The sequence below is a fragment of the Tripterygium wilfordii genome, chromosome 10 (assembly GCF_013401445.1).
Source record: "Tripterygium wilfordii isolate XIE 37 chromosome 10, ASM1340144v1, whole genome shotgun sequence".
Taxonomy (NCBI): domain Eukaryota; kingdom Viridiplantae; phylum Streptophyta; class Magnoliopsida; order Celastrales; family Celastraceae; genus Tripterygium; species Tripterygium wilfordii.
This window is the reverse complement of record NC_052241.1, coordinates 8,068,139-8,090,215: the sequence shown is the minus strand read 5'-3', so window position 1 is coordinate 8,090,215 and position 22,077 is coordinate 8,068,139. Positions and strand designations below refer to the sequence as shown.

At 35.9% G+C, this 22,077-nt stretch overlaps 1 non-coding gene and 1 pseudogene across 1 annotated transcript; one reads left to right on the top strand and one right to left on the bottom strand.

Moving 5' to 3' along the window:
* The first annotated feature begins 6,499 nt into the window (after positions 1–6,499).
* Positions 6,500–6,605, top strand: LOC120008314. The gene has a single exon (XR_005470438.1). It is a non-coding gene; the product is annotated as a small nucleolar RNA R71 (small nucleolar RNA).
* Positions 6,606–13,851: 7,246 nt separating this feature from the next.
* LOC120006817 lies at positions 13,852–18,954 on the bottom strand (annotated as a pseudogene).
* Between the last annotated feature and the right edge of the window lie 3,123 nt (positions 18,955–22,077).

Genomic DNA, 22,077 nt, shown 5'->3' with positions numbered 1-22,077 from the left:
GACACAAACTTTGCCAGTGTTTCTTCAGCAGCCAAGATTTGTGCATGGCCAATTGGTTATGCCCCAGCACTCCAGCAACCAGCATTACAGTTCGTTACATGTTCCACAATGCTCTTCGCCACTGTCAAAAATCAAAATGACAGGGAACATAAAAAAAAAAACCCACTAATTGTCCCTAGTGGATGTGCAACCTAAATACCTAATGATGTCAAATGTGGCCAAGCTAATGTTTGCATCTGATGAGATTTTACAAGATCATAAGCAGCAAGAAAGGCATAGTAAATTGCCATCTGGTGTGATAAGGCACCAAAAATTTAAATAAAAAAAAAAAACCAGAATACACCCAGTAAAGCACTTTCACTAGCAACCAACCCTCAAACAACAAAAACTACTAATGAAGCATCTAAATTCTAAAGAGGTCAGAGAAATTCCTCCCACAAAACTATAGCCTACAGCACATTCACAAATACAAAGTTTAACTAGAAGGCAACAAAGCTGAAATTCTACCAGATGAATAGATTGCAGTTGTTTAGGTGGTGGTGGTGGAAACCTTGGATGGATGATTAGGTAGCTGAAGAACTTGGTAGAGACATGCCTTTAAGATTTTGAGTTGATAAAACCTCTGCAATTTCATAAACCAAACCATAAATCAAAGCTCTAATTCCACAAAACTCAAAAAACAAGTAAAAGGATAAAAGTATTAAGAGAGTACATTGTTCAGCTTCTTTCAAATTTGAATAAAGCTCCAATTCATCTTCTGTTAGATCATTGCAATAACGAAACCCATCTGCCTTGAGCCAATCACTTGTGCATATCAATGCCTCCACCGTATTAGGAGTTAAACAACTCCTAAAAGGATCCACAACCCTTGACCCCAAACTAAATGCACATTTGGAGGCCACACTAGAAATTGGCATTGCAAAGATATCTTTGGCAATCTTAGCCAAATTGGGAATCTAACCGACTCAGCTTTCTAATAAGCCAAAATTTTAGACTTTTTCTTCTTCATTAGAAGTTCATACAAGTATCTATCAACCTCATCACTTAAGACAACAACTTGGTTTTCCCTTAGAAATTTTTGATATAACATTAACATATCATTCTCATCTTCCTCTCCATCATCACTATCACCCTTCTCATCCGAGTAACCACCATCATCATTAGGCATCATCTCTCCATACTCTCTAAACATATCATGGAGCATTTGTTTTACCTCCCCTTGTAGCCTTTGCACCATATCTTTATCCATCCCTATTTTATTAAGTTGGAAACTCAAATAAGGCAATTTGCACCTTGGATCAAGAACAACCGCAAGATAAAGAAAGCAGTTTACATTCTCCCAATTTCCCCAATATTTTTTAAATTTCTTTTTCATCCTTGTTGCAACCTTATGCAATGGATCATTCATTGGCTTCTTCATCTCCTTATCCAACGACACTTGGATATTCAAAAATTGCTTGCATACCAAGTGTGCGGCGGGTGTTCTAGAAGCATTTAGTTTGAGGGTTGCTTCATAAAACACCTTCAAATATGGGACAAAATTCTTGGCATTCTCCCAATCCATAGTATCCAAGCGCCGAGTGTTCTTACGATCCTTGAAGTAGTCTTGAAACTCCGATTCTAAGAGACTTAACTTATCAAACACTTTAGAAAACGTTAAAGCTTGTTCCAACATAAGATAAGTGGAGTCCCACCTAGTACAGACATCCGAGCATATGATATGGATTTAATTGCAAGCGCACAAATCGCACAAGTAATAAAGAGATGAGTAAATTATCGTTTCCACTAGGGATGTGTTGGCAATCAAGATCAATGTCAAACTAGTAACAACTATGCAAATTGGGGAAACGGATTCGAGATTGATTTTGTTTTTAAACTAAACTAAAGCAAAAGAACAAAGACAAATCAAACACAAGTATGAAATCAAGGATGTAAAGCACTGAGGTACTTAACGTCACCTCACCTATCCAATTCAATTCCCTTGGTCCCTTAATCCCTAATTTCTCTCTCTATAATGACAATCGATTTCCCAACCTATTCAATGTTCTATTCCTAGATACATCAAACATATTTTCAACATAAATCCCTGTTATTCCTAACAATCGGATTAATATATCAAAAACCCATTAAGAACTATGGAAATCATTTAGCAATTGCATAAGTCACAAACCTATATTCCTATGGTTCATGCACCCTATGTCATCTATGGCTTGAGGCAAACCCTAGATATCTCCTTCCGGTCTCAATCTAGGCAACAAATCAATTGAATGATGGCCAAACATTCAAAAGCGTTAATCACACCCATAGACAATCAAGAGAGAGAGAGAGAAATCAAGAAATAAGGAAACCAAGTTTATTGAATCTTCAAGGTTTGGTTACATTAAGTCCCTAGTAAGAAATCTAGCTACTCATGAAAGCAAAATACATCATTAAACAAAGGAAATCAACCATAGAAACTAGAATAGAAAAGGAGAGAGAAAACCCCATTGTAGACCCTTTTCTTCTCCAAGCTCCAATGGTGGCTCCAAGCTCTCCAATGGTGGTAGAATGAAAAACCCTCCAAGAACCCCCCAAAACCCTATTTTTTTTGCCCTTTTATACTTCCCCAAACTCTTATGTCGTTTTCAAAACAAGTTGGGGTCGTTTTGGCTTAAAAACAAGTGAATTCGGAACTTTTTCGCGAAACTGCGCGCGCTGTGAATAGTACCTCCGATCGATCGGAAATACAATCTGTCTCCATGAATTCAATGCTGTTTTGGCAGGTCCGATCGATCGGGAATGGATCCGATCGATCGGAAATCGGTTCTGGAGTAAAAATCTTCATTTTGCACTCTTTTCCTTCCTTTCTTGCCTTGATACCTACATTATGCAAATATAACTTTCTTAGGCAATATCAACTCTTAATCAACTCAAAATGGGATGAACTTATATGTAAAGGATGTGCAAATGTATGTATATATTTGGCACATCAAACACCCCCACACTTAATCGTTGCTCATCCTCGAGCAAATTGAGAATGAATAAAAGAAGCAAAGAGTATTTTCCGTTAAGCTCAAATGAAAAATAAAATAACTAAGACCTACTCTAAATAAGTAACTAATGTATGCCACTTTCGTAGGGCTCACGATTACACTTAGCATGTGCCACAAGCCTTTAAACCCCTAGGTGCCCCTAGTAGGAGGAGTTGTGTCTCCTGAGGGTTTACCAGAATGATACCCACAAACATTAAACAACTTCAATGCCAAAAATCATGTCATCAACAAGAGTATAAAATGGATTCTCAATTGCAACTCTATCCACACTAACAAATCAAGCATTAGGGCATTCAAACCAATAAAAGCATTACTTTAAGAATCTTATCTCATCCACTTTGCTTATAAATTCAAGAAATGATGCACATAATGGATTTCACTTGATATTCGGCTTCAAAGTGACATAAACAATGGCCATGAAGTCTTCCAAGAACAATAAGAATCAAAAAAACAAATACAATGAGCATTTATTCAAACTTCATTATATTCACTTTTTTTTTTCTTTCTTTTTCTTCTCAAAGGTGATTTGTGCAATGTTCAACCTCCTTAAGCTTTCTAAATGACTCATGTAACGAGCTTTCGACCAATGACTCCCAATCCAGTTGGCTTAGGGCACTAGGTGTTAAGACACCCCAACGGATCTAATTACCCGAGTCAAAAAGGCTACGAGGTTAAACTAGTCACCAAGGTACTCTAACATTCATTTCCTACCTTTTTACGCGAAACTCATTGCTTGCTAGGCAAGAGGCCCGGTTACTCAGTAGAAAACTTATGAAAGAAACCACTTATTCATAAACATAAATTTTTTTCTATTTTTTTTTCTTTTCTATATATATTTTTTCTCTTTTTCATTGCTCAAGTAGTGCTACTTAGAATCAAATTGATCTCAAACAACCACAAATGCCAAAGTCAAGTCATATTTCATACCCCACAATCAAGTGTTCCATATTCACAAAGGCACAATGGACAAAACAATTTTCAAGATAGGAACAACTCAATTGGAAAGAATGTCCATAGCAAGATCCATCAATGCTTCAAAAATCACAAAATTCATCCAAATACACTCAAGAGTGGCATGGCATAAGGCATTTGAAGTCAAAAATTTTATTTGTTTTACAAAAACTAGAAACCTAAATTCCCACCCCCACACTTAAAATATGCAATGTCCTCAATGCATGGAATAGGTGAATATAGAAATAAAAAGATAGAGATAGAACAATAAAACCTGGGTTGCCTCCCGAAAGCGCTTGGTTTAAAGTCTTCAGCCCGACTCCCCTTTGTGAATTCAACCGGGATCCTTGAGGGTTATGGTGTATACTCCCCTTGATGGCTTCTTGAGATTGACATTTGATTGCTTAGGTTCCATGCAAGGAGCATAAGCTTTCATCACCACCGTTTCTTTATGAAAGGCATGTTTCTTCATTTTCTTGGTCTTCCTCTTCTTCTTTTTCTTGCTCTTCTTTTTCTTCTCCTTGGGATCTTCAACTTGAGACTTTGATACATCATTTTCAGCTTGGGAGGCTGCCTTGAGAACTTCATGCTCAACCTTGGAATTTTTTGCCTAGAAGAACTTCCACCGGAATATATGGAGCTTCTTTCTCAAGAGTATCAAGGATGACCATGTCAATATGCTCCACTTGGAGGCATTGTTGAGAAACCTCCTCTTGCCTTCTATTGCCAAATACTTTAAAAGTGATTTGATCACCTCCCGCACCTCTCAAAGAAAGCTTCCCTTTTTCAACATCTATCAAAGCTTTCCCGGTGCTCAAGAATGGCCTTCCCAAGATTATGGGAGTGGTGGGATTGGCTTCCATATCCAAGATAAGAAAATCCACCGGGAACATAAGATCACCCACCTTCACTAAAACATCCTCCACCATGCCAATAGGATACTTAATAGATCTATCCGCCATTTGCAAAGACACCGTGGTTGGACTAATCTCCTTCATCCCAATTTGCTTAGCTACCGATAATGGCATCAAATTGATGCTAGCTCCAAGATCACATAAAGATCTTTCAATCAAGGTGTTTCCAATGGTGCACGGGATTGTGAAACTTCCCGGATCATCTTGCTTAATTGGGAGCTTCCGTTGCACAATGGCACTACACTCTTCGGTCAATTGTATCTTTTCATGCTCCTGCAACCTCCGCTTCTTGGATAAGATCTCTTTCATGAATTTGGCATAGCAAGGAATTTGCTCTAAAGCTTCGGCAAAGGGGATGTTCACTTGAAGCTTCTTGAATACCTCCAAAAATTTAGAAATTGATCATCATTCTTCTTAGTGCTCTTCAACCTTTGAGGAAATGGAATTGGAGGCACATAAGGTTTGATTGGAGGTGCAGGGAGAGAATTATCGGGCCAATCGGGCTCAATTGCATATCGTGGCTGCACATCTTTCGTTTTCACAGGAGCTGGAACAAGTCGATCGATCGGGTGGGGCTCCGATCGATTGGAAATAGCCTCGGGTAAAGTTTTACCAAGGAGGCCCGATCGATCGGGAACCCCCTCCGATCGATCGAAAATTGTCTCTGGACATTTTTCAGCTTCGTTCTCCCCTGTTTTCCTGCACTTCTCCTCCTCCTGCAAAATTTTTGCCTTTTCGGCATCTAGATCAGAAGCATTTTTAACCACCTTACCAGTCCGGAGAGTGATTGCCATGCATTGTTCTTTCTCCTTCCCTTTTGGATTCACCTCCGATTGGCTTGGCAATGTACCTCTTTCTCTATATGACAAAGTGTTAGCTATTTGCCCCATTTGTACCTCAAGATTCCGGATGGAAGTTCCATAGCTTTGCATCAAAGTTGCTTGAGCTTGTAGAGTGGCATCGGTTTTACTCATGTATTGCTCCGTCCTCGTCATAAATTGGGAGGTATGAGTTGTAAGTGTATCTAGGCCTCCGGCTAGCTTTGAAAACATCTCATCAATATCCCTCTTCTTCTCTTGGGGCTGCACTAGATGTTGAGGATTTTGCACATTTTGAGTATTGCTCCAAGAGAAGTTGGGGTGATTCCTAAATCCCGGATTGTAGAAGTTGGAATAAAGATCATTGCGAGGTTGATTGAAATTACCTCCACCAATGGCATTCACTTGCTCACTAGAATTAGAGGAAGAAGCAATGAGACACTCCCCCGTAGGATGGCGTCCACAACAATAAGCACAAGACATATGAGAATGTGTGTTTTGCATAGCATGTACCCCTTGAGCTTGATTTAGCGTCAATGCCTCAATCTTCTTTGCCATAATAGCCAAGGTAGACATAACTTCATCATCTCTACAACTTCCTCCTTGCTTTGGATTCCCCTTCACCGAGGACCAAGAGTTAGTGGTCTTGGCCACTTTATCAAGTAATTCCCGAGCCTCCTCTTGATTTTTGGTCATAAAAGAACCTCCCGCAGCCGCATCAATAGTCTCTTTAGTATGCATGCACAACCCATTATAGAAAGCTTGGTACACCACCCATTCCGGAAGACCATGATTTGGGCAACTTCGAATAATGCCTTTAAAACGCTCCCAAGCCTCATAAAATGATTCAAAATCCTTTTGGGCAAAGGACATGATATCCACCCTAATTTGCACCGCTTTGCCCGGAGGAAAGAATTTCGTCAAGAATTGTTCCGCCATCTCATCCCAAGTGGTGATAGAATTGGGAGGCAAGGACATCAACCATCCCTTAGCCTTGTCCCTCAAAGAAAATGGGAATAGCCTCAACAATATAGCATCCTTAGAAGCTCCGTTAATCCCAAAAGTAGTGCACACATGCAAGAAAGAGCGAAGATGTACATTGGGCTGTTCATTAGGAAGACCATAGAAAACCACCGAATTAGAGATAATGTTGATGATAGCCGGCTTGATCTCAAAATTAGTAGCATTGATAGGAGGATAGCAGATGCTTGAAGGATTTGTATCGCAAGTAGGCTTAGCACAATCCTCAAGAGAGCGAGGATCAAATTGCCTAGGACGGTTTTCAACCGCTTCACCACCATTTCTTCCATTAGCACCTTCACCATTACCATTACCATCATTCACATTTAAAGCTCCACCAAGATCACCAACATTCCCCCTTCCTTGATTGTCTCCCATGCCTTCCATTTGATTATTAATAAGCTCCCGTCTAAGATTGTGAAAAGTCCTTTCAATCTCCAAATCAATAGCAATTAATTCCGGATTAATAGAACGTCTTCCCAAGCTCATACAAGAGAAAGAATTTCTGCAGACAAATAAAAACCAATTAACACAATTGAAAACCTAATTTGACACAAAAAACAATTGCCTCAATCCCCGGCAACGGCGCCAAAAACTTGATATGGATTTAATTGCAAGCGCACAAATCGCACAAGTAATAAAGAGATGAGTAAATTATCGTTTCCACTAGGGATGTGTTGGCAATCAAGATCAATGTCAAACTAGTAACAACTATGCAAATTGGGGAAACGGATTCGAGATTGATTTTGTTTTTAAACTAAACTAAAGCAAAAGAACAAAGACAAATCAAACACAAGTATGAAATCAATGATGTAAAGCACTGAGGTACTTAACGTCACCTCACCTATCCAATTCAATTCCCTTGGTCCCTTAATCCCTAATTTCTCTCTCTATAATGACAATCGATTTCCCAACCTATTCAATGTTCTATTCCTAGATACATCAAACATATTTTCAACATAAATCCCTGTTATTCCTAACAATCGGATTAATATATCAAAAACCCATTAAGAACTATGGAAATCATTTAGCAATTGCATAAGTCACAAACCTATATTCCTATGGTTCATGCACCCTATGTCATCTATGGCTTGAGGCAAACCCTAGATATCTCCTTCCGGTCTCAATCTAGGCAACAAATCAATTGAATGATGGCCAAACATTCAAAAGCGTTAATCACACCCATAGACAATCAAGAGAGAGAGAGAAATCAAGAAATAAGGAAACCAAGTTTATTGAATCTTCAAGGTTTGGTTACATTAAGTCCCTAGTAAGAAATCTAGCCACTCATGAAAGCAAAATACATCATTAAACAAAGGAAATCAACCATAGAAACTAGGATAGAAAAGGAGAGAGAAAACCCCCTTGTAGACCCTCTTCTTCTCCAAGCTCCAATGGTGGCTCCAAGCTCTCCAATGGTGGTAGAATGAAAAACCCTCCAAGAACCCCCCAAAACCCTATTTTTTTGCCCTTTTATACTTCCCCAAACTCTTATGTCGTTTTCAAAACAAGTTGGGGTCGTTTTGGCTTAAAAACAAGTGAATTCAGAACTTTTTTCGCGAAACTGCGCGCGCTGTGAATAGTACCTTCGATCGATCGGAACACTGTTCCGATCGATCGGAAATACAATCTGTCTCCATGAATTCAATGCTGTTTTGGCAGGTCCGATCGATCGGTAATGTCTCCGATCGATCGGAAATCGGTTCTGGAGTAAAAATCTTCATTTTGCACTCTTTTCCTTCCTTTCTTGCCTTGATACCTACAATATGCAAATGTATGTATATATTTGGCACATCAGCATACAATCGACATCTCTCCTATACCTTCATTATGAGCAAATTCCCTAAATTTCTCTAACCTTTGTGATGATGACCTTAGCGACTTAACCCCTAACCTAATTCCTTCAATTGATTCAGTTAAAGCTTCCATCCCATCTTGTACAATCAAATTTAGCACATGACAGCAACACCTCACGTACAAATGAGCTTCAGCTAACACAAGCCCCTTACTTCTAGCAAGCCTTCCCTTGAAAATTTCAATGGCCTTGTCATTGGCCGAGGCATCATCCACGACAATTGTAAAAACCTTCTCAATCCCCCAATCTCTGAACAAACACTTCTCCAAAACTTTGGATATGGTGTCACTCTTAGGTTGACTATTTGACAAAAGGAGAGGATTCGTCTATGCAAATTCCAATCATCATCCATAAAGTGGGCAGTGAGCACTATGTAACTAATATTTTGAATGGAGGTCCAAGTGTTTGTGGTGAGAGACACTTGTACCACCACACAAAATACTCTTAACTTTGTCACATTGAATGAGAGTTCATCTATAGTTATCATCTCTATCAACTTCCTCCTAGCATAGTCTTTGTCATAGTGCAAAGGAACAAGTTCACCTTTGGGGTTATTTGTCAACAAGGGTTGCTTGGGATCACCCTTGTCCTTCTTAACCGGAGATTCCAAGCAAGCATTGAACACGTGATATCTCATATTAGTTGTGCCATAACTCTTTGACCCACAGGGAAACTCCTTCTTGCAATAATTGGAAACTGCCATCATGGACAAGAAATATGTGCCATCTTCATTCATCTTGTAATGAAAGTGATTCAACACTTTAGACTTATTCTTTCCTGGCTTAAAACTTGTTTGTTGTGTTGGTTAAGTCACATTAACTTGAGACTGCTGAGGACCTTGAGGTTGAGGTTGTAAGGATGAGGACCTTGAGACAGAAGTAGATCGTCGCTTCGTCATTCTATAATTCAGAAAAAAAAAATGAACATCATTACTGTTTATGGTCAAAATGGGGGATCGTAGTTGGCTTGAACTAAGTTTGTAGAGTAGAACTAATAATAAGCATTCCAGAGAACTACAACATCATTACTGTAAAAAAACATTCCAGAAAACAAATATGCAAAATTGGCAATAGTAGTGTATAAATTAATACACACTTTCAAATTTTCATGAATGTAAAAAGAAAAAGAAAAAGAAAAAGAGATGTCATAGAAAAGCTTGGTTTTGCAAATAAAAGTAAAGGAAACTAGGAAAGTGCTAAAAGGATAAAAATCTGTATGTATTGAGAAGTTAATATGTCTTTGCTTTTATGTTTTTCTCTATATGATAGGTAGACTTTACTCTATTTCATAACATACGCCATTTGCAGGAACTATCTATGATTCTATGCTGCCCATAAATAACCCAAACAACAAACACTAATAAAATAAAGTCTAGAGAATTTTTTTTTTTTTGAAGTGAAAGCATGAAGCATCGAGGCTCTAAATTAGCCTTTTAAAAAAAAAAAACAAATTAGTGTTTCAGATAGAGATAGATCATAGAATTAAATTATAAAACACATAGAGATATGATACAAGTAGAGAGTACAAAGTATTAACACATAAGTTACAAAACACATAGAGATATCATAGAACTAACATAATAACATTAAAGCAACTAGTTTTTGTCTTCTGTCTCAGACATAGAATTATAGATAATGGGAAAACAGAGAGTTCAAACACCTGGTCCCTGTTTGATGTTTCATGTACATGAGGTATATGAATCCATACCTGAGATTCTGAGGAGCTGTCAATAGATGGTGGAGGAGCAAGACCCAGGTGCAAGGGGACTCCTAATTTCCACAGGATAAGGCTAACTAGGAAGGCAGGAACTAAAATTAACATAATACCAACAAAAAAAAAAAAGCTAATGATTTTATACAAAAAAGACAGCACATTTCAGCCAAAAACAGCTGAAAGAAGATAACTATACAAGAAAATTTTCTGAAAGAAGTAAAATTCTCAAGCCCCTTTCACGAAAATTAGTAGTGACCGTTTGAGTAGGAACCAATTACCCCAACCCAGACACCCACAAACACAATCGAAAGGACCCATCACTACCAACACCAAGCAGAAGCGAAATCCCAAATCCCTAGGTCTAAGTGACTAACAGACTAACACCACCTAATTTGAGGATACCTGACCCAAAACGAAGAAAATGGAGAGCAATAGCGCCGTCGGAGCGTGCAGAGACCTGATAAAAGCACTCAGAGTGAGACTATGATGGTGACTGAGACTGAGAGAGTTCTAGCCTTCTATGATTTGCGTCGTAAACTGGTATATACTCATTTCCCGTCTGAGAGACAGAGAGAGTGAGATTGAGAAAGAGAGGAGGGTGGACTGTGGATTTAGGCTTATGGCCCTACCTTTTTAAAAGTCGGTTGGTCGGGTAATTACCGGCCAACCGATTTTTGAATATTTTAACAACATTAATGATCCATCTCATGTCGTGTCTCCATCTCTACATGATTCGATTGTAATTATCGACCGGACACCATGAGTTAGTTGATGGTTGAATATCAGTCATGAAAAATGAATTGATAATGGGTCAATTGTCATGGACGGATCTACCATGGGCTCAGTGGGGGGTGCATGCCCCCATTGGGCCTGGGAATTCTAGTAGAATAGGTATATGAAAAAATAAGATTTTCCCATATATATACTATATTGGCCCCATAACCTAATTTTTTTTTTCAATTTTGCTTGTCTTCATTTATGTATCATCCAATAAAAAATTGACAAAGGGGTTCCGTATTCAAGGTATTTCATTGAATATACTAAGAAACTAACAAAGTTGTTACTTATTCAATTTATTCGTCTAAAGATTGTTATTTTATATATTCCGTGATGTTTTTGTTATATAATCAATGAGAAATTAATTAATTTTTCAGTAAACAGCTCTAAAAAAAATTTCGAAGGCGCTGCCCCCAAACCCCCGCCAACTTTTCGCCCCCCTCGAAAAAATCCTAGATCTACCCTTGTCGGTTGTCGGGTAAACTAACCCATGTCCAACCCTATCGTTTGAAGAAAGGAGAGAGATAGGGAAGATGAGAGAGTATATTATAATATTATATTATATTTTATGTTTAAAGATTGAAATAGTGAATATCTAGAAGTAGAAAATCTCTATTTTTCAAATCCGTAACAGATTTTGATGCAGAGCATTATGTCTCAAAATTTGATTTTTTTGGATCTCCATTTTAACTACTTGGATGAGTTTATAGATACAGATGCAAATGCTTTTATATGTATAGACACACATACATGTAGAGCCGACGTAAACCTAGGCCCCTGGGGGCATGGCCCCTAGTGACCCACAAAAATTTTCACTAAATATAATGTGTCCTTGACAACTTGATGCATAGACCCCCATCCAAAAAAGGTTTCCAGTCCACTAAAGTGTACTTTAGCTCACTAAGTAACTTTGACCCAACTCTCCTATATCATAGCCCCTTCACCCAACTCTAGTAATTCATTTCATAATTTTGATTCAACAAAATTGATAAGGTTGACTTAATTTTATCCCGATGACTTCTCTCTCATTGATTGCATGACTCTTGAGCATCAATTAGAGATACACATTGTAGATTTACGAACAAATAAAATATTTGGCTAGTTAAAAGGGCTTGGTGATCTTTCTAGACCACTAGTGTATACAAGGAAGCATCTTTCGTATCCTTTGGTGCATCGACTTATGAAATTAGCATTACTTTTGTCTAAAGCAACATCAAGTGTTGAAAGATTATTTTCTGGAATGAATATTGTCAAGATAGATTTGCGCAACCAAATAAGTAATCAATTTTTTAATGATTGTCTTGTATGTCATATAGTAAAAAGTTGCTTAGAACTATTACTAATAATTTTGTAATATCGCGTTTTCAAAATATTAAAACTCGTAGAGAATAAATTATAATGTATTTTATTATTAATTTTAACTATTATTAATATATTTTTGTGTTTATGATCTATATTCATAAATTCATTACTTGGACAAAGGCGAGAAATCATCGCTCATCTTATTCATAACATTACATTTTGGCGCTCGGTCTCTCTATGTTCGAAGACCATCTGCATTAACTCTTCTTAACATATTATCTATATTTACAGTAAAAGTTCACTTTCTACAAATTTACAGTTTGCTTAACAGTACTATCACTAACCAAATAGTATAAACCATTATTTATTCATTTAAACTCAATTCATTTTACAACTATCAGAACATAAAATACCACCATATTAATAATATATAAATTGACATTAATATTTTCTTAAACCTAAATATATCAGATTAATTATTATAATAAGTATTTTATTCAATATTCAAGATTTATATTTTTTATTTTGTGTAATGTAATATTTATACATTTATATTTAATATTTAATAGGGCAATTTACACTGAAATGAAAAAATATGAATGGTTTGTTCCAATAAGGACAACTCAAAAAAAAATTTAGAGTTAAGGACAAAAGTTACAAACTTATCAAAATGTCCTTTCATTGTCAAAAACAGTTCACACTTTCATCTTTTTTAACACCGCTTTCTTCCTTTCTCCTCCTCGCCTACCACCCACTCCTTTCATCATAGCTGACTCCATTTTCAATCTTTAAAACGATGCCACCGATCTATGTCGTCGTCGTTCTTGAGTACCTCACTGTAGAGGTATAACTCAGATCTCATTCTCTCTTTATGTTAGTTTTGTTTGGGAAAGATGATGATATTTTAGATAATAAAATAAGCTATTCTAACTTTTTGTCTTTTATAATATTATTTTAAACTTAATAAATTTTAGGAAACAAAACTTAATTGATTGTCCTTCAGAGCCAAAAGTATACCATAGTTTTAAATTTTTTTCTCCCAACATTAGTCCAATAGCCCAACTAATAGTATTAGATACTTGATGTTTGAATGAGATTGTTTTTGAATTTTGTGACCGAAAATGTAGATGAATGTAGGAGTACCATCTCATTTTGTGAAATTTTTTTTGGCAATAAGGCACTAATATATCATGCCACTTCGGGTACCAAAATGACTGGGACCAACACTAAATATGACCCATTTTACCCAAAACTCAACCTAAAACTCTAAATGGATAGTGCTACAGTATCTGATGCTTGTACTCTAACTCCCACAGGATGAACTACATCCCCAAGCATTACCATTAGACAAACCAGCTTCCACTTCCATACGAGACTTGTGACAAACAAGTAAAGCACATCAAAATCAGTTAGGCATCAACATGACCACAAAACCTGCCAGAAACATAATAATGGCAATAACAAAATGGAACTGACAAAAATGCCATAAGAAACTCGAACAAAATCCTCAAGTTGAGCCTCTCAAAATACCATATTCAACTTCAGTTTAAGAAGTGGTGACTAGAGATTGTGGGGAGCCAAAAAAGTAACCAAATGTATCCCCAGAAAACTTTATTTCTACTGTTCTACAGCACAAAAATAGCTAAAATAGAAATATTTCATAGCTACCCGTCCAAAAGGTAACTACCAACCATTAAGATAAGAAAGTTGAATGGAAAAATATATTGCGCTCCCAAGCCATCCCATACAGCTCTCCACCAATATTAGTAAATACTCATGGCTTAAGAGCCAGGGCCAATCCAACCTTGGCACTCTTCTCGATAGCCTTTGTGTCTACCTCTCCAGACAAAGTGAAGAATGATTTTGGTTTCCATTCATGCTGGATGAGAGCACTTGCCTTCCCAAAATTGTTAACACGTGCCTTCACAGTGGTCAATGGATCCAAAGCATGTTGAGTGCCAAGAGTGATAGTATTCTCGTTGGTTTAGAAGCTATGGGAAATCTCAGCACCAACAGCCGTGCTAGTCAATGGGCTCACAATATGGTAGTAGGAGGCATTAATTGAGTCGCCCTTGTCATTCCTGTATCACATATGCAAATCATTAGATAAGCCGGGGAAACTTCCATCATTTTATCCAGAACAAACAGCAGTCAAGCCAGCAAATATTCTATGCAGAACTTCCAGTCATCAATTATAAATCAAGGCATAGGCATAATATGATACACCAATACAGTCCAGAAGAGGAGCACTAAAGCCAGTATAGAGCTAAACTTGACGTTCAAGCTTCTACCATAGAGATTCCAGTCAAAATTTCTGTACCAATATATACTCATCAATACAATGTTCCAACAAGAAACATTCATCATTTAAACCGAAAATCGTATTGAACTCAGCATGGCAATGCACACTCCATAAACAAGAGAACAGTGTTGTCACAAGGCGCGCGGGGGCACTCCATAAACAAGAGATGAAGAGAATTCAGTAAAGAAAGATACGAGTCTAAAGCTTCAATTCAATGAGCAAGGATTTTTAGTTACTATACACAAGCTATGTTATTTTAAACCCATTCAACTTTCTAGAATTAGAAAATAAAGAAGGAAGATGCCAATCAAAGTCATTGTGGATAAGGGGTGAAAACCGTGAAATATACCTCCCCATCACCAGAAGGAAATTTAAAACAAGAATGCATAAATGAACCACATACTGCAATACTACTCACAGAAGAGTAGAGACGCAGAAATTCGAAAAAAATTAATAATGATGATGATGACATGTCAAACATATGAAACAAAAGCAGATGCAAAGGAGTAGACTCCATCAAGAAGAAAATATATCCCTGTTCAATAAAAAAGAGGTTGACATGAACTTCAGAGCAGCCCCACCCATGGTTGTCAAAATCCCAATTTTGATCATACGATCTTACGATCTTAGGTAACCAAAACGATTCGAATGGACGTAAAATCCCAAAATTGATAAGATCTATCGATCTTACCGATTTTACGATCTTAACCTTAATAGACTTATGGAGTCATGGGCTTATGGGTTGTGGTCTACTAATCATGTGCTTATGTTTCTAATCCTAGTTTTTGTTGGAAAATTGGTTCTAATCTATTAACATGATATAATCTTACACAATTATTGTGCTTGCTTTTCATAGTTCTTTGGAGGTCTTAAAAAATTACAATTTTGTGAAATATTAACATGTCTATAAATAAATAATAATCACATTTTTGAATTTTTTATTACCTATAAACTATAGTATAGTATATCATGTTAATTATTTATTTAGAAATAAGTAACTATATTATTTTACATTTATTTTTTAAATTTTATAAAATCTTACGATTTCACAATTCGATTTTACGATCCGATTTTGCATGCCTTCCACTGATCTTATGTAAGATCCCGATTTTGACAACCTTGGCCCCACCCCACAAACACATATGTATCAACTGAACAAAGATTCCAGGATCATCAAAAGAATAAAAGTAATCACTCACAGAGTCAACGAAGCAATCAGATCTTCATTTGAAAAGCTCAAACCAGTATTGCATTTGGTGAAATTGCCAGTTTTGGTGTCAAATGAGAGATCAGTACCAAGTCCAACAACATTAGTACCAATAACACCAGAGAAGTTAACTACAGGGTTTGCTGTCAACCCAATGCTTGAGCTTATCCCCACATAGTCATGCCGATATTGAAGTTCCACCTGTCACAAAATCATGGACAATCAGACAACCTTCACACTTGCCTTTTTGGGAGCAAATTTAAATTTTCAAGCAAAAGAGGAAGATCATCCTTATCTCAATCTCATAGAAAAGCAATTGTAACATTGCTTACCTTTCCTGACCTTTGATCAGGAACTCTGAAGGAAAAAATTGTCTTCAGCCCAGGAGCAGGTTCATCAACTGTGATGGTTGTAAGCAGCTGACAACCACGCGGATACAGAATATATCGATCAAAGTCAGAAAATAATATTAAAGGACAAAAAATGACGCAAAGAACACTGTTGAAGCTCTCATTTAGAGGCAAAGAAACAAATGAAAAAACAAACTAGAAAAGACACATTCATGGGCATCACTTAAAGATAATCCACACTCAAGATTGAAACAGTTACAGTTCCTAACAATGGAATGAAAAGTGGAGACATGTTAAAATGAAACCAAATCAAGTAACACATTCATATCAAATGACGAGTAAACCTCTGCGACAACGTGACAAGGAATTCAGTATCGGTACTAAGCTTGAAATGTCTTTTTAATCACTACAATTCCTTGTACACATGAATCCAAGAAAAACTCAGTACATATAGTATCGTGATGCTGGTAATGCATTTATGGGAACACAAGCATCCATGATCCATAAAAATGCTATCTTGAATGTGTATAATAAAAATGCAGTGTAGATTGTTCAGGCAACCACCTACACTTCATAAGTGCGCTCCAACACCAAACTGATCCTCATAAAAGAAAATAAATGAGTGAGTAAAAAGTGACACCAACTGCTGCATAGGTGTGGTTTATATAAAGGTAGATGTTCGTAGCATTACCCAACATTTAAAGTCATAATTTTGTGGTCTAAAACTGACATGCCTGGGGAAGCAATGGAGCAGCTATCATTGAGCCATTGAAAGCAATGAATGCAAGGTTTAGGAAATATTAACATGTGTATTTTTATCCCCCCGCATGTCAGAGAGGTTTATATTGTTTGAATCTATGGCTATTATGTTGCAAAACCACTGTACTAAAAATGTGCCAACAAACAATTATCAAGTTCCATTAAATAACATAATGGTGATCGACATCTTTATGACAGAATATTAAGTTGTGTGGTGTAAGAGGAAAAATAAATATTAATAAATGACTACATGAATCAACCACTAACAAGTTTTATGTATTAACATATCTACATAAAGAATATAGATCAAGAGGTAAAAAATATCATGCAAACAAGCAGGAATATACAAGGCACTCACATTGGAGCTTGTGTCCACTTTAATATCAGTGGTTACATTCTTGTTCTTCAGCTGGGTATTGACGTCAGCAACAAACAGCTCTCCTTTCTTTACTCCTGATGAAGTTATAGCCTGCAGTAATGAAAAACAGAGTCCATGTCGGGTTTTCATTTAGTGATTTTCAGGGGTTGTGTTCTTCTTTTTCTTCTGGTTTTTTGGGTAGGGGTTGGTCAACCCGTCGATCAAAAAGCTTAATTTGGCTCAAACCAATATGATTAAACTCTAATCATAACTTCCCAAAGACAAACCAGGCTTAGTCTGTGGCTGCAAACATTGTGGTAATAGTAGTCAAATATCAAATGAAATGTTCATCCAAAAAATGTCGCAGTGAGAATGCAAACAATATCATAAGACTAGCAGCCAAAAACCTTTTGGTATTAACACACTAGTATCAACAATTCTAAAAAATGTCCCAAATCCCAATGAGTGATGAGCTTGCAAAAAAACTTAGAATTAGAATTAGAATTAACCCAGACATGTAAGGATATGAGCATGCAGACAATATCATAAGACTAACAAGTAACGACCCAAAATCTAAGAACTGGCATTAACCCCAAGTATCAAGTGCCAACGGTCGTAAATCTTATTCCTACCCGAATTTACTACAAAGTGCAATTTAGGCAATCCAATTGAGATTTCATGAGATGCCATTGTGAAATCATTTTAAAATAACTGAGTATCCCATGAAAAGTCAGAAAGGCCAAGGGTATTGTGACACAGGTGGTTCAACATTTCTTATTTGCATAACCATCCCACCAAATCAGTGAAATTGCCATTAAGGAAAAAGGAATAGAAAAAAAGTAATAAATTGGATTCACGAAAAAAAAAGGCTTGAATTAATAAGTTGCACTTGCAAGATTCAATCAATTAAAAAATGCACAAACTTCTAGAAACTCGTCATATAGAAAAATTAATTTCATCATTAATTCTATTCAAGTATAGTAAACAACCGCAACCATGAATTTAAATAAACTCGCATAATTCAAAAGAAATTTACATCAAATGAAAAAGAAAACACTAGACTCTCGCTTAGAAGACTGCAATAGTTAGAGACATTCCTTGCAAGCGCAATTCCATTACCAGTGTCCAAGCAATAAATAAAAACACATAAATACAGATAGAAATCCTGATAAACGCTAGCATAAAAGGAGGAGGAAGATCTAGCAAGAACGAATCCGAAAGTAGAAAAACTTACAACTCCAGTGGAAGAGTAGGTGGTGATAGTGAGCTTCTGGTCGGTCTGGTAGTCTTTGTAGAGAAGATCTATCACACGCAGACAAAAAACGACCAATAATAACACAAAAACAGTCCAAATATCAGCATAAGTGTATAACCACTCAATCTCGTCTACATCTACGAATTTAGAAAGAGAGAGCGCGACAAACCCCTGGCTTTCTTGCCGATGTCGGAGTAGAGACCGGGACCCTTCGCCATGATTCCTCCCAAAAATGGAGACCCACACTAGAACGGCAGGCTAGCGGTGAAATGAAGTCGTGGAGCTCGAAAATTTGGGGGTTTTGGCCTTTTTGGGACGTCGTTTTATATATTAGAGCATTACCAACCATCTGCCCAAAATAGAATATATGTTTTCTCCTATTTTAATAAAAAAATTCTTATTTTTGAAAATTTCTATTCTAACGCCAATCTAGCCAAATCCTTATTTTAACATCAAATTTAATATTTTAATATTTTTCAACATATTAAAAGTAAAAAATATGAGAAAAAATTAAAAAAAACAAGAGAGAAAACAAAAGAACTTGAGAGACTATAAGACAAAGTTCCATGTGTATCAAAAAAACTTAAGCAACTCCAACAGCTACTTCAAACATATTTTCTAAAATACAATAAAATGAGTCATTTTAATATTTTACAGAATCACAATTCAACAATATTACACAACAATTTCTCTAAACCATCATCTATAACTTAAAATATTCATTTCTCCAATCACTTTTAATATCTTTTCTGCTTTAATTTTTACTGACTATATTTTAGACAAATGAATATATTTTTGAAAAAATCATTTTTAAATAAAATAATATCATAAAATATTAAATAACAAATACTAAATATCTTGTATAACTATGAAGACCAAACATTTTGCAAGGTGTAAAGAAGGTGCAAGAAAAGATGTGGAATGCGCATTTGGAGTTCTACGATCACAATTCCCAATTGTTCGTGGACATACTTGTTATTTTGAGACTGAAACACTTAAATAGATTATGCTTGCATGTGTCATATTGCACAGCATGATCGTTGAAGATGAGCGACATCTACACCTTCAATCAAATATGTCCCTCATATATGATCAAATCGATGAAAGTCCTCCACCAATAGAAGTGTGAGATGACCATGCATATGAACTTCAAGATTTCATAGATTAACATTTTCAAATCAGAGATGGAGAAGTACATTCTCAACTCCAAAGTGATCTTATCGAGCATTTGTGGAATATTTATAGTGAATCGTAGTTTGTACTATTGGTATTTTATTTTAACTATCTTATTAGATAAGTGTAACTTTTAAGTAGTTTTAAGTTAATCTAATAAAAAAAATGTCATTTGTTTGTGTGTTTATAATAGAGTTAATTAGCAATATGTCCCTCAAATCAAACTTTTATTCAAATAGGTCCATTCTAATTTTTTCTCAACCCATAAGGTCCATAAGTGAATAAGATTTATTTCACTAAGGACAAAATATTTAAAATTTATTTCTTATTGATCATACTACCCTCAACTATTGTTTTACTTCTAAATTTCAACAATCAAATATTTATTTGATATTAGTGTGTTTGAATAGCCATAACTCACTCGTTTGAACTCTGATTGAGACAATTTTTTTGTGATGGAAAGAATACTCGAATATCCATATATTTGTATCTAAAATATTTGTCTAAATTTGCACATTTTAAAGGTCAAATTGAGACTCAAAGTTTGTACATTGAAACTATGTTTGTGAAATTAGTGTGTTCAACATCAATGTGGTCGAATAGTCATAACTCGCTCGTTTGAGTTTCGATTGAGAATATTTTTGTGGCATTCAAAAGAAGACTCGAAAAGTCACATGTTTGTGTCTAATATTCATTTGGAGATTCAAATATTTTACGGGTCAAATCTAGGCTCAAAGTTTACGAATTGGAGCTATATTTCTAACATTAGTGTGTTCGGACAAGCATAACTCACTCGTTTGAACTTCGATTGAGACAACTTTTGTGGCATTCGAAAGAAGACTCGAAAACTCACAGATTTGTGTCGAATATTAATTTAGAGATTCGAACATTTAGGGGGCAAATATAGGTTCAAAGTTTAATCGGCGTTATATTTTCTGACATTAGTGTGTTCGACATTAGTGTATTTGGACAGTCATAACTCACTTGTTTGAACTCTGGTTGAGATGATTGTTATGGTGTTCAAACGAAAACTCAAATGCCCACATATTTGTGTAATACATATTTGGAGATTCGAACATTTTATAGGTCAAATCAAGGATCAAAATTTACACTAAAGATAAATCTTTGTTAATATTTTCTTCTTTGTTGTGTTTTTTTCTCATCTAGGAATAATTTAGTTTTGTTTGTCTCTAATTTGTAGAATTTTAAATATGCAGTGCATATATGTAATGCAGATAAATAAACATGCATAGCAAATAAAAAACATGCATTGCTAATAAATATACATGTAGTGTAGATAAATAAGCTGTAGTGCAGATAAATTCATATGCGGTGTGCAGATAAATTTATTTCAATGCAGATAAATTAAATTTACATGCAATATTTTTTCATCTCAGAATATATCGATGAGTGATCTTGTTTGGAAGAGTTTTTTATGCTGATTGAGAATATGTAATTTTTTTCAATTTTGGTCATGTATTTTGAGAGAGAAATCGTTTTAAAGTTTTGTTTAAAAAAAAGGCAAAATTGATGATGTTATGCGTGTAGAGAAAATGTGGGAGAGAAAGGCGTGCATGGTGCATGCATAGAGTTAGGTAATTTTATTAAAAGAAAAGGGATATCTATACCATTTAATCAACTATATCCTTATAATTTTTTTTTAACTGTCCTGATTAGAACAAATCTTCTTAATTGTGGATCTATTATATGTGATTTTTAGTCACTAGATAATGATATATATTTATATTTGTTGTCACTGCCACACTACTTTTATATGTAACCCCTCCAATTGTTTCAATCTCACATTTAAGGATGTGGATGTCGTATATGTCATTATATTTGAAATTTGAATAATGGAAGAAATGAGTTTTTCAAGTGTTTACATTGTAAAGTACTTATCCACTACGAAATATTTAGTTTGAGTCATAACTATGTTTAAGGGCATATCTATCACCATAGCTCGATCAAGGCGTATAATTAGCTAGAGAAGCTGATAGAATCTCTGTGAGCATTTTAAAACACCAATAGAAGCTCCATCAAGGCGTACAATTAGGAATCCCCTTACGTTTTTGGGTAGCTAAATGATAGTGAGAGCTCGAACTTGGATACCACTCAACTCGAATATATGCCTTAACCATCTCGGTTGAGGTGTCGTTGGCCTTTGAGAAGAGGAGAATTAAGTACGCAAACCCCAAACTACTAAATCAATTGATCCATCACGTTTGGTAAAAAGAATATACAAATTATGTATACGTTAAGTATATAGATCAACCAACTATACAAAATTTGTT